Source organism: Arachis duranensis, chromosome 1, assembly GCF_000817695.3.
Source record: "Arachis duranensis cultivar V14167 chromosome 1, aradu.V14167.gnm2.J7QH, whole genome shotgun sequence".
In the NCBI taxonomy this organism is placed as follows: Eukaryota; Viridiplantae; Streptophyta; class Magnoliopsida; order Fabales; family Fabaceae; genus Arachis; species Arachis duranensis.
The window spans coordinates 63,096,771-63,110,310 of NC_029772.3; positions in this window are offsets into that span (position 1 = coordinate 63,096,771).

Genomic DNA, 13,540 nt, shown 5'->3' on the forward strand with positions numbered 1-13,540 from the left:
CTTTTTTTGTGTAGGTATCGTCACCCCTTTTTTTACAAAAAAGATGTCTTCTCCCATTTCTGAGTGGGTGGATGTTATAGTTCTCGAGGAGGAACCCTTAATGGATACCAACTATCTTTCTGAACTTCGTGTTCATCATAATATTTGCCTTTTAGAGGGAGATGAGCCTAGGTACGAATTGATTGCCCTGGATCTTGAAGACCGGGTCTCTTTTGGGAGGGTTGCTGATGCTAACCCTCATTTCTTTTTCATGTATAAGAGTCTTTTCACCCATCTTGGGGTGTCTCTTTCTTTCTCTGATTTTGAGACAGAAGTTCTGAACCATTGCTGAGTTGTCCTTACTCAGCTCCACCCTAATTCTTGGGGTTTTATGAAAATCTATCAACTTGTCAGCCGAGAGTTGGACTTTCGATCTCCACCAATATCTTTTTCATCTGACTAAGCCCTTCAGTGGGCAAAATAATAAGCAGCAGTGAGTGTCTTTCCGAGTCATCCAAGATTGGAAAGTTTTCAACCTTTTTTATGAATCCTTTCTTGACTTTAAAAACTTTTTCTTTAAAGTTCAAGCCGTAGAGGGTCACCAACCCTTTTTTCTGGTCCAAAATTCTTCTCCTCGTTTTCCCCTTTATTAGTTAGAGGCCTCCCCTATGCATAAATATGGCCTAGATGACCTGGACGAGGTCGAGGAGGCTGTTGTGGTGTTCCTCCGAGAAGTTTAGGGGAGGGCCCCTATCTGAACACGAAGAAGTTCTTCCAAGGGTCCCCGAGCTTTGTTTGGGCCTAGATAGGTAGATTTAATTTGTTGACTTTCGATTATTTCCGACTTGATTTTGGTTGCTTCCAACTTTGAGATTTCTTCGAGTTACTATTTTTGACTTCTTCTGATGTGTGGATTATTTTTTTGTTTTCTTTTTTTTTTCAGAAATGGCAAAAAAAGCTTCTAACTCCTCTTACCAGAAGGTCCAAGATGCCAATTGGCGAATTAAAAATTATTAAAATATATACGTTGCAAGTATAGTTCTTAACTCGCCAGAAATCCACTTATCAATTTAGAAAGGTGTCACAGAAATTTAAAATTAAAATACTGGGAATATGAATCCCAGGTCGTCTCCCAACGAGTTGCTGAAAAGTGTGCTATTTTATTAATAAGATATTTTCAAAAAGGTTTGAGTTGAGTAAACAGAAAATTAAATTGGAGAATTTGAATAATGTAAATAAAAGCCTTGACTGGGAGTTGATTAGTTGGAAGCCCATTATTGTTGGATTACTCTCTAGATTAATTGATAATTAAAGGTTATCCTGTTTAGTTATCTCTTACTAGGTAAGGGAAAGTCAAACAAGTTGGAATGCTACGTTCGTTCACAAGTTGCAACCCACTTAATTAAAAGGGATTGGTGTTAGTGACTTGAGGACAATCCAACAATAAACCCAATTACAATTTTTCTTTTAAGCTTTCCAACTTAAGGGTTCCTTTCAATCAACTTCCCATCAAGTTAGGGAACTACTCGCTCATTGTGAATGTAAAATTCATAACATATGAAAAGGAATTAAAGAAAGACATTGTAAAAAAAAATCAAAATAATCAATTAAAAATAAAAGTAATCCTTGTATTAAATAATCTTAAAAATATTCCAATGGTAAAATTAAACAAAGCAAAGGACATGAAAGAGTAAAGCCAAGTAAAGAAAACGAACTAGAATCACGAAATCTTGATGAGATAATAACTCTTCTCAGTATCCCAATGCAAAAAGTGATAGAAAAATAAAATCCTAAGAACTATGAATGTGTAGAGAGAAAAACCGAGAGGAGTAAAAACTAGATCTAAAACTATAATTGTGTAGAATGAATTGTTGTCCCTGGTTTCTGCATGTTCTCTGGCTCTAGTCTGTTGTTCTGGGCCGAAAATCGGGTCAAAATAGGGTCCAAAATCGCCCCCAGTGAATTTTGCAGATTATGCAGATCGCGCACGTCACGCGATCGCGTCATCCATGCGGACGCGTCATTCGCGTTTTTCCCTGCCACGCGTTCGCGTCATCCACGCTTCCGCGTCACTTGTGCTTTTCCAATCCGCGCGATCGCGTGAGCCATGCGGCCGCGTCACTGCGATTTCTCCTCTTTCGCGCGAATGCGTGAGCCATGCGGCCGCGTCACTTCTCGCTAGTTATCTCCTCAATTTCTCGTGTTCCTTCCATTTTTGCTAGCTTCCTTTATAATCTCCAACTCATTCATGCCCTATAAAGCCTGAAACACTTAACACACAGATTACGGCATCGAATGGAATAAAGGAGAATTAAAATGCATAATTTAAAGTCTTTAGGAAGCAGTTTTCAATCATGTAATAATTTCAAGAAGGAAATATAAATGCATGCTAAATTAATGAATAAGTGGTAAGGATCATGATAAAACCACACAATTAAACACAATATAAACCATAAATAGTGGTTTATCACTTCTCCTGAACCCGAGAAGAAGAAGCGTAAGACTTTAGATCCTGGTTCTTCTTTTTCTGGGGAAGCTAATTTTGATGGCCCCAAGTTTGTTTGGAATCATATCTATCCTTACACTCGAATTAATATGGATGATGCTTCCGTTCGAAACCATCTTAATTGTTTAGTTCAGGGGAGTGTTCGTGCGGCGGGGATATGTACGAAGCTCCTTGATATTTTGGAGAAGACTCTCCTTAGCTCTTTGGGTTTTGTCCAAAAAGTGAAAGAATTTGAGGGGAGGATTTTCCTTTATCAGGAGGAGAAGAAGTGGCTGAAGGGGGAGGTCGCCGAGTTGAAGAAGGAGAAGGATCGGCTTCGTGAGAGGGAGAAGAAATTGATGGGCCAGTGTGACATGGCGGAGGGCCTTAAGGAGAACGCGGATCACAACTATGTCAGGCTCTTTGGGGAGAACCTCAACTTGAAGAAAGAGCTGGCAAGGTGTCGGGAGGCTTTCCAAGATCTGGAGGACTCGGTGGCTGAGGGTGCGGAGGAAGCCTAGAGGGTCTTTAAGGAGCAAGTCGGGGTGATTGCTCCCCACTTGGACCTTTCTCTTTTAGACCCTGACAAGATTGTGGTGGATGGTTGATACGAGAAAATTTATACCAATTCAGAATTAAATTGATTTCCGTTGTAAGCATAGTCCGAACCGGCAATGAATCCTCTCAATCAAATTATAATCTTAAAGATGTCACAATTCAAATCAAATTAACTGAGAGTATTTAGACTCCCGGATCATTTTCCCTAGGAGTTGCAATTAAGTGTACAATTATTGGCTATGAGGGAATGGGGGTTGGATGATAGCAATTGGCAAGAAATTAAAAGGCAAGAAGGTAACTTAACATACAAGAAATTAAATGAAGGCAAGTAAAGGCAATGAAAATAGAATTTAAATACTAAAAGAGCTCTTGGTGAGGATTGGGTAATTAGGGCTTGCTATCCTAGTAGTGGACCACAAACATAATAATTGTGTGTGAATTAATCCCAATTAGTCAACCCTACATTGAGGATAAGTCAAAAGGGCATAATTAACCTTAATCCACAAGTCCTAGCCAACTCACTAATTAGCATAGTGAAAGGCCAGCGTTAGTGGAAATCAAGTTAATTAACAACCATCACACAATATGTAATGGACATCCACCACTCAAGTTCATCCAAACCACTCACTTTCTCAACCAAGAGTGAGAAAAACTATGTAAAAATCCAACCAAGCATTTTATCAAACATTTGGTGGGTATAAAAAGAAAGCATGGTAAATGACAAGGAATAATAAATGCTACAACTACCAAGCAAGGAAAATAAAGAGAGCAACTCAATAAAGCAATAAAAGAGGCATGAAACATAAAATTGCATTAAATGTAAATTAAAGTAACAAGAGTGCAAATACATAAAGATGGCAAAAATAAAGAAAGTGACATGATAAAATGATGAAATTAAGACAATAGAACAATGAAAGGTAGAAGAAACTAGATTAAAATAAGAGTTAAAAAAAAGAGAAATTACAAGGAAAATAAACTAAGAACCCTAATTTCTAGAGAGAAGGGGGAGCTTCTCTCTCTAGAAAACAACCTACATAATGCTAAACTAACCCTAATTTCTCCCCCCTTTCACATGGAGTGAGGCCTTGTCTAATATAGGAAGAATCAGAGCTTCAGAAGGTCCAAAAATTGGGCTCTGGAGTCCCAGAAATCGCCCTCAGCGATTTCTATTAAATTAGTCACGTGCTGGGACCTGTGCGTACGCACACATGCTTATTTTTCTTTTGTGCGTACGCACAAGATGTCATGCGTACGCACACATGGTTTTGTGGCTCTTGTGCATACGCATAGGTAGATGTGCGCACGCACACTCCATTGTGTGCTTCTCCTTTATTTTCTTCATGTTTTCTCCCTTTGTACATGCTTCCTTCCACTTTTGCCTTGCCAAACTTGCCTCTAGAACCTAAAATCACTCAACAAACATGTCATGACATCGAATGGCATAAAAGTGGGATTAAAATTACTACTTTAATATCAAAATAGCATGTTTTCACAATTAGGCACAATTTGGAGAGAAAACACAAAAGCATGCTATTTACATGGATAAATGTGGGTTTATGTGATGAAATCCACTCAAATCAAACCAAAATATGTTGTCAAATATGGATTCATCAATTCCCCCACACTTAAACAATAGCATATCCTCATGCTAATCACAATCAAAGGAGAAGCATAAAGGGGGAAAGCATTTTATTCATTACACTAACTATATGCATGCAACTACACTAAATGCTATCTATATATATGTACACTATGGTTCCTATTTAGTTTGGCACAAAACAAACAAGAGATTCTAATTAATCCAAAACAAGCCTTAGGGCCAAGGCAAAGAATTAATGCACTATGATCAATGCCGAAAGAATTGAATTGAGATTCCCAAAAGAGTAACAAACAAACAACTTGCAAGAAGATACAATCTAAGGTACAAGAACATAGAACTGAGTAATCAAAGCCCTCACCGGATGTGTATTCACTCAATTTGCTCAGTGTTTAGGGCTTAATCACTCAATTCTCCTTTAATAATGTTTCTCAAAGATTTGCAAGTCAACTAACAATCAACAATTATTTAGTGTATGCATAAAAATATTAGGAGGACTTATCCATGGGTTGTAATGGGGCTAGGTCAAGGTAGGATGCATGTGGTTAAGTTGACTTGAAATTTGAATCTTTGATTAACCTAAGCTTCATATGGCATCCTATACCATTCAAAGTTAATCTAACTACCCATTCTTCAATTTTTCACACACTCATATATATATATACATATTCAAACTAAAATATATATTCAAACTAAAATATATACAAGAACATCAATGCATATGGTTTAACATAATTCATACATGAGTATGTACCGAATTCCCAATATTTTGACAAAAATATAAAAACACTCTTTTATCCCAACCAAAGTTTCCAAACTTCCCAAACTTAAATGATAAACACACTCACTAGCCTAGATAATCAAAGATCCAAACAAGGGACATTTATTGTTTTTCGCTTAAAGCTTATGATGTGTTAAAATTAAGAACAAATGGGTTTAGCATAGGCTCAAAGTTCGCTAACAATGGAAGATAAAGGGTAGGCTATTTGGGTGAGTGAGCTATTTGAAACAATGGCATCAATCATATACATGCATTCATACACAAAATAATGGACATATAGAATCATGCAAATAGAAGATCACAATCATAAAAGGAGTTTATCATACAAGAACAAACTTTATGGTTGAAGATGTGCAACCATACAATTAAGGCTCAAATCTCACAAGTTATGTTGTTCTAGGTCTTTTCTATGTTCCATGAACAAGGATACTTCAAGCAAGTTGAAAGAAAGAAATTTTAATTCAATCAATGGCCAGCCCAAAAAAAAAAGGAATTTCATAAAAATTTCTTGTTGTTTTTACCAAACTTATTCAATCTAACATGCACATGCAAGTATTTACTACCATAATACTATGAGAATTAAAGAAATATATACAAACAAAGCAAGCAAATTGCAAATAAGAACAAAAATTGCAAAAATTGAAGAAAAAGAACAAAAAAGAATATTGCAAAGTGTCTAAGAAAAGGATTTTACCCCACTAGAAGTTGGCGATCCTCTCCCACACTTAAATTGTGCACGGTCCTCTGTGCATGCACATGATTCGGGGGATGAAGGACTATTCGGCTCCACCTTTAGCTGGTGGGCTCCGGGGGGCTCTGGCTGCTTTATAAACAAATAAACAACAATTGAGGAAAAGTAAAATGTGTGTGGTTTGATAAAAGGCAATGTGTGTACTCTAAGTACGCGTGGTTTAGAAGACACACATTGGCCCGGTAAAAATAGAAACCACATAATCAAAAGAAATAGTAAGGTTCTCAATTAAGTAGCCTAGGTTTCAAGTAAGGAATAAACAAAGCGCAAGGTACAAGCAAACCTAGGTGACCACAAAAGTAAATTGAGTATTTGATATTGGATATTGAAATTGTGCAAGTGAAATTGCAAAATTGGTATAGAATAGCACAATAACCAATAACCAATCCATTAATGAACGGAAACTCCTTATTCATCATGAAACATAATGAAAAAGTCAAATGGGAAGGTACTTGTTACAAAAAGTGATAAGCTTGACAAGAATCAAGTTAAGTTACTCAAACAAATGTAAAGCATTAATAAGGAACAAGTACCGGACATGTGATGAATTTGATATGAAAATCATGATGAACAAGTAATTTCAACTCAAATCACTTAATTCATTGCACTTATATAATTTATCCTAGTGGTATAATTAAAACATGAGTATTTAAACCCACTAGGTACTAGTAAATGAAGACAAAGTACAAGTGCATTGGTGAAAACTTCAAGCAACAAGCAATCCAATCATCAAACGAACACTTGCAATTTATTTACTTAACAAGCAAGTAAAGCAAAACTAATAAAATTACTAAAATGAAAAGGAAATGGAAACCAAACAAACACAAACAAGCATAAAATAGGGTGAAAGGGGGAGAAGAGAGAGGAAGAGAAAAGAAGAAAAGAAGCATAATAGTGAGAAAACAGGGGTGTGCGTACGCACACTATGAGGAAAAAGAAAGGTGTGCGCTCGCACACCCTATGCGAGCGCTCCTGGAAGAAGAGGGAGTAAGAAGTGTGCGTGCGCACAATGGCGTGCGCATGCACATAAGATTTTTTTTTTGGGAAAAGGGTCATGTATGCGTGTGCACACAGGTCCGTGCGCACGCACAAAACGCAAAAAGAGTAGGGGGTCCACGCGCACAAACTGTGCCAACGCTCCCGCCAGAGGGGCTATCAATCTGCGGCGGACGCACACGTCTGTGCAGCCGCACAAGTCACAGAAAATAAAGCAGCGCACACGCACAAGCTGTGATGGCGCTGTGACCAGAGGGCATGTCAAGGAGTGTGCGGACGCACAAGCTTGTGCGGCCGCACAGGTGGCAAAAAATGCAGTTTTGTGCATACGCACAAATGGCCTGTTTCAGAAAAATTTTTCTTCAAAATTATAAGATACCAAACCTTAGTTCAATGAAAGCTCAACCCCAAAAACATTCAAACATTCAAAATTTCATGACCCACATGCAAATTTACCTACTAAACTCAAAATTAAACTAATCCTAGACTAACTAAGACAAATAAATATGCAATTAAGCTAAATTAAAAAAAAAAACAAAGAGAAGGATTGAAACAATGTTGCCATGGTGGGGTGTCTCTCACCTAGCACTTTAGTTTATTGTCCTTAAGTTGGACTTATAGAGAGCTCTCATCAAACCTCTTTGAAATCCCACCCAAGCTTGTATTCTCCAAGGCTTTTGAGACTCTAAAGCTTGTCCACCAAACCTTGTTGTGCACCTCTTTCATTCCATCTAAGTAACAAGCATTTGAAATTCTCAATTCCTATAGCACAATAGCAAACAAACTCACACTGAAACGGGTGAGAATTCATAGGATAAAAAGAAAAAAAAAACCAAAGATAATAAAAACAAATCAAATGACTCCCAAGACTAGTTAAAACAAGCAAACAATCAAAGGAAGCTATTTACATATGCACATATAGACATTTTCATAATAAAAAACAACTATTTACATATTTACATATTTACAATAGCCAACAACAACACTATTGCAACTCCCTGGCAACGGCGCCAAAATTTGATACGAGAGAATTTATACCAATTCGGAATTAAATAAATTTACGTTGTAAGTATAGTCCGAACCGGCAATGAATCCTCTCAATCAAATTACAATCCTAAAGATGTCACAATTCAAATCAAATTAACCGAGAGTATTTAGACTTCTGGGTTGTTTTTCCTAGGAGTTGCAATTAAGTGTACAATTATTGGTTATGAGGGAATGGGGGTTGGATGATAGCAATTGGCAAGAAATTAAAAGGCAAGAAGGTAACTTAACATACAAGAAATTAAATGAAGGCAAGTAAAGGCAATGAAAATCGAATTTAAATACTAAAAGAGCTCTTGGTGAGGATTGGGTAATTAGGGCTTGCTATTCTAGTAGTGGATCACAAACATGGTAATTGTGTGTGAATTAATCTCAATTAGTCAACCCTACATCGAGGATAAGTCAAAAGGGCTTAATTAACCTCAATCCACAAGTCCTAGCCAACTCGCTAATCAGCTTAGTGAAAGGCTAGCGTTAGTGGAAACAAAGTTAATTAACAACCCTCACACAATGTGGAATGGACATCCACCACTCAAGTTCACCCAAACCACTCACTTTCTCAACCAAGAGTGAGAAAACTATGTAAAAACCCAACTAAAAATTTTATCAAACACTTGGTAGGTATGAAAAGAAGGCATGGTAAATGACAAAGAATAATAAATGCTTCAACTACCAAGCAAGGAAAATAAAGAGAGCAACCCAATAAAGCAATAAAAGAGGCAAGAAACATAAAATTGCATTAAATGTAAATTAAAGTAACAATAATGCAAATACATAAAGATGGAAAAAATAAAGAAAGTGACAAGATAAATTGATGAAATTAAGACAATAGAACAAGGAAAGGTAGAAGAAACTAGAGTAAAACAAGAATTAAAAAAAAAAGAGAAATTACAAGGAAAATAAACTAAGAACCCTAATTTCTAGAGAGAAAGGGGAGCTTCTCTCTCTAGAAAACAACCTACGTAATGCTAAACTAATCCTAATTTCTCTCCCCCTTTCACATGGAGTGAGGCCTTGTCTAATATAGGAAAAATCAGCTTCAGAAGGTCCAAAAATTGGGCTCTGGAGGTCCAGAAATCGCCCCAGTGATTTCCATTAAATTAGTCACGCGCTAGAACCTGTGCGTACGCGCAGGTGTGTGTGTGTATGCACACATGCTGATTTTCCTTTTGTGTGTACGCACAGGATGTCATGCATACGCACACATGATTTTGTGGCTCTTGTGCGTATGCACAGGTAGTTGTGCGCACGCACACTCCAATGTATGCTTCTCTTTTATTTTCTTCATGTTTTCTCCCTTTGTACATGCTTCCTTCCTCTTTTGCCTTGCCAAACTTGCCTTTAGGATCTAAATCACTCAACAAACATGTCATGGCATCGAATGGCATAAAAGTGGGATTAAAATAACTAATTTAAGCTCAAAATAGCATATTTTCACAATTAGGCACTATTTGGAGAGAAAACACAAAAAGCATGCTATTTACGTGGATAAATGTGGGTTTATGTGATGAAATCCACTTAAATCAAGACAAAATATATTGTCAAATATGAATTCATCAATGGTGCCATTGTCTCTCCTTCCCGTCCTGAGACTGATTCTGACCTGAAGACTCAGGGACAGAGGATAATAGAGTCGCCTCCTTATGGGGAGCGACAAGGTGGAGATCCCCCGAGTTCTTCAAGGGTTCCTTCACAAGACCAAGTACAATCTGCTCCGACCTCCCTTGTTGCTTCTCTGACTTCTCTCCCTGCTGATCCTCCTTATGGTGGTGGTGGTCTTTCTTCTGGCGGTGCTGATGCGTGAGCATCTTATCTATCTTTTTTCTAGTGAATTTGCATCTAATTTGTTGAGTTTAATTAAGAATTAATTATATTTTAGCCACTATGGATGCTATTTTGAGTTTTGTGCAATTTTATTTATTTTAGGTAGCATTCGGAGGGATTTGATGAAGTTTCTGTAGAGAAAAAGAAGAAACCAAAAAGATGACCAGCGAAGACCGACGCGGACGCATGGCTCACGCGACCACACGAAATGGAGAAATCGCAATGACGCGATCGCGTGCCTGACGTGAATGCGTGGACTGGAATTTGCACAAATGACGCGAGCACATGGACAACGCGGACGCGTCACATGCGCGATCTGCAATAATACAGAAAATGCTTGGGGCGATTTCTGGGCTATTTTGACCCAGTTTTCAGTCCAGAAAACATAGATTAGATAATTAGATTTTAAATTTATTAGGATTAGATATAAATAGGAATTTAGATGCCATCAGATTGGAACATAACTGACAATGCTAATTTTCTCTCTTTTCCATGAGCAACTAGTCCTCCACTGTTAAGGTTAGGAGCTCTGTCTATTTGTATGGATTGATTTTCTTGCTTTTTCTATTTTAATTTATGCATGGATTTATAATTTAAGAATTGTTTTTGCTCTTTATTTTATGAATTTGGGTGGAACGGAAGTATGACCCTCTTTCTATTTGAGTTCTTGTAAAACTTGGAAAAGCTCTTTACTTGAACAACAGCTTGAAAACATATTCTCCTAAATTTTAATTATCTGGATTTAACGGGATACGTGACATATAATCCTTTTATTTTTGGGTAATTAGAGTTTTTGTGGCATATAAACTGGAATTTGATCATGTACCCTCTAATTGTAATTAATTGACCAAGGAATTGGCAGTTGATATATTTTAGAGGAGACTAGGAAGATCTAAGGAATTAGGGTCTAGTCACATATAGTTTGCCATGAATTAAATCTTGCATGATTAAAATAGTTAGTAAGAAAAATTAATCCGAGAAAATAGATAACTCTGAAACCTTAACTCTTTTTTCCATATTTTATTCCCAACTTATTTATTTGTCTATCCTTTTGATATTATGAGGTCGAACTTAAACCTTTTGAATATCTTAAAACCCTTTTCTACTTGCCTAACTAAGTCAATCAATCAATCATCTTTGTTTGATCCATCAATTCTCGTGGGATCGATCCTTACTCACGTAAGGTATTACTTGGTACGACCCGGTGCACTTGCCGGTTAGTTTGTGGGTTATAAAATACCGCACCAAATTTTTGGCGCCGTTGCCGGGGATTGATTGTGATTAACAACTATTAGTTGTTTGATTGTTTAGATTAGGCATTTTAATTTTAATTTCAAAAAATTTTTTTTCCTTGTTTCGTGTTAGCAAACCCCCTCCCCCTGTTTCGTTCTAATAACTTTTTTTATTACTTGATTTTAAAAAAATATTTTAATTAAATTTCAATTTTTCAAAAAAAAAATTCGAAAATTTTTTTTATACCACCAATATTTTTCTTAATTTCTGAAATTAAGTTTGGTGTTTCCTAGTTAGTTTTTTTTAATTCTTAGAATTCTGTTCTTTCTTCTTTGCTTTCCTGTTTACCACATGGTGCGTTTAATCCTTTTTGGTGTTTTGTGCTAAGGAAAAATAATGGAGAGAGATCACATGGGTTACTACTCACACCTGAGTACTGATTCATATTATGGTGGATGGAGGAACTATCCAAATTTTGGTTAGCAAAGTCAAAACCAAAGAAACTTCAATGCTCCATGTTCCAACTATCAATAGCCACCATCTCCATATTCATATCAAGAGCCACCACTTCCATATTCATATCAAGAACCACCATCTCAATTTTCATATCAATAACCATCATCTTTCTACCCATACAAAGAACCACCATCTTTCTTTTCATATCAAGAACCATCATCTACTTCTTATTTATATCAAGAGCAACAATCTCCTTATTCATCTCAAATGCCATCAGATCTTGAGCTCCTCATGAAAGAATTCCTACATGATATAAAGATGAGTGTCAAAAATGTAGAGAATTATGTGCAGACGATGATCAAGAACCTGAAAGGGGAACAAGCAAATTCCTTCCCAAGAGATACAATGCAAGATCCTATGGAAGAAAGTGAGGAAACCAATCAAAGGAGTTTATACTCCAGTGAATTAGAGAACTTTCCACCCTCACATACGGAAGAAGACGAAGATGCATAACCTCCCATGCCCTTGGTAAGCAATGAAGAAAAGATTGAATTAGAAGAAAGCTAACAAGAAGAAGAGGTTGAAATTAAGGAAGCTTGCAAAGAGGTGGAAGAATTCAAAGGAGAACACAAGGGAGTAGAGCTTGCAAGACCTCTCCCAAAGCCATCACCATCCAATACAACATTCAAGTGGGTAAAATTCCTATCCTTAATCCTTACTTTCCCACTTGAATATGGGCTACTAGAGACGGATGGTCAACTTAGAGCTCTTTGTGGCATTAAGAGTAAGTGGAAGATGGTTATTGGCAACGGATGTTAAGCAAGTTTCAATAAGGTTGCATGCTCCAAATTGAAGTGCAAGGATTGGTGTAGAGCTCAATTGAATAGATCTAGAAGGTTATTTGGATGTCTCTGTGAGAATTTAGATCGCTTGCCACCCGGTGAGAACAATGGTGATACACAAGAAGACGGGTGTAAAAGCAAGGTTTGGGACCCTGGAATTCATTCCCACAATAAACTCTCTTGGGGCCTTGTCACTTGATTCAACTTGCTCGAAGGCGTTGTGCGCCTAGTTTGGGATCCCGGTCGCCATTGGAAGTACAAACAATGGTGGAGATTCCTGGATCAGAAACAAGCACAAACCACCATGACAAGGAGCTCACCACATGTCCAACTTAAGGACTTTAACTAAAAGTGCTTGGTAGGAGACAACCCACCGTGGTATGATCGTTTCTTTTCATTCTTAGTTGTTTTTCATAGTAGTAGTTTTCTTACTTAGTTGATTCTATTGAAGTTCGTACTAATTTTCTGATCATGCAGCCATCTTAGGACAGGAGCCGGATATTTATCAAAAAAAAAAGAGGAGCATATGATGCGCAAGCGTCATTGACGCATACGCATCATATGCATGTGCGTGAAAAATAAATATGAACAGAGAGTTACGCGGGAGTGGCGCCAGAATAAAGCCTTTCGAACAAACAAGCTCACGCGAACGCGTACCCCACGCGTTCGCGTCATTCATGATTTTGGCATACCTCGCGTACGCATCACTGACGCGTACGCGTGACTTGGAAAAACGGCATAAATATATGTTTCGACAGAGAGTTGTGCGTGCGTGCGGCTGGCTTCGTGCGAATCGCACAAAACCCATGGCACGCAGACGCGTGCCTGGCGCTAACGCCTCATTTAGAAAATTCGTGACTGATGATTGGATTTTTGATGGTATAGAATTTCACTATTGAAGTCTTGTTGCAAGTATAGTTTCTAAACCAACAATAATCCTTTCATACAAAAGATTGTTTGTCACAAGTAACAAACCCCTAAAATTAATAACCGA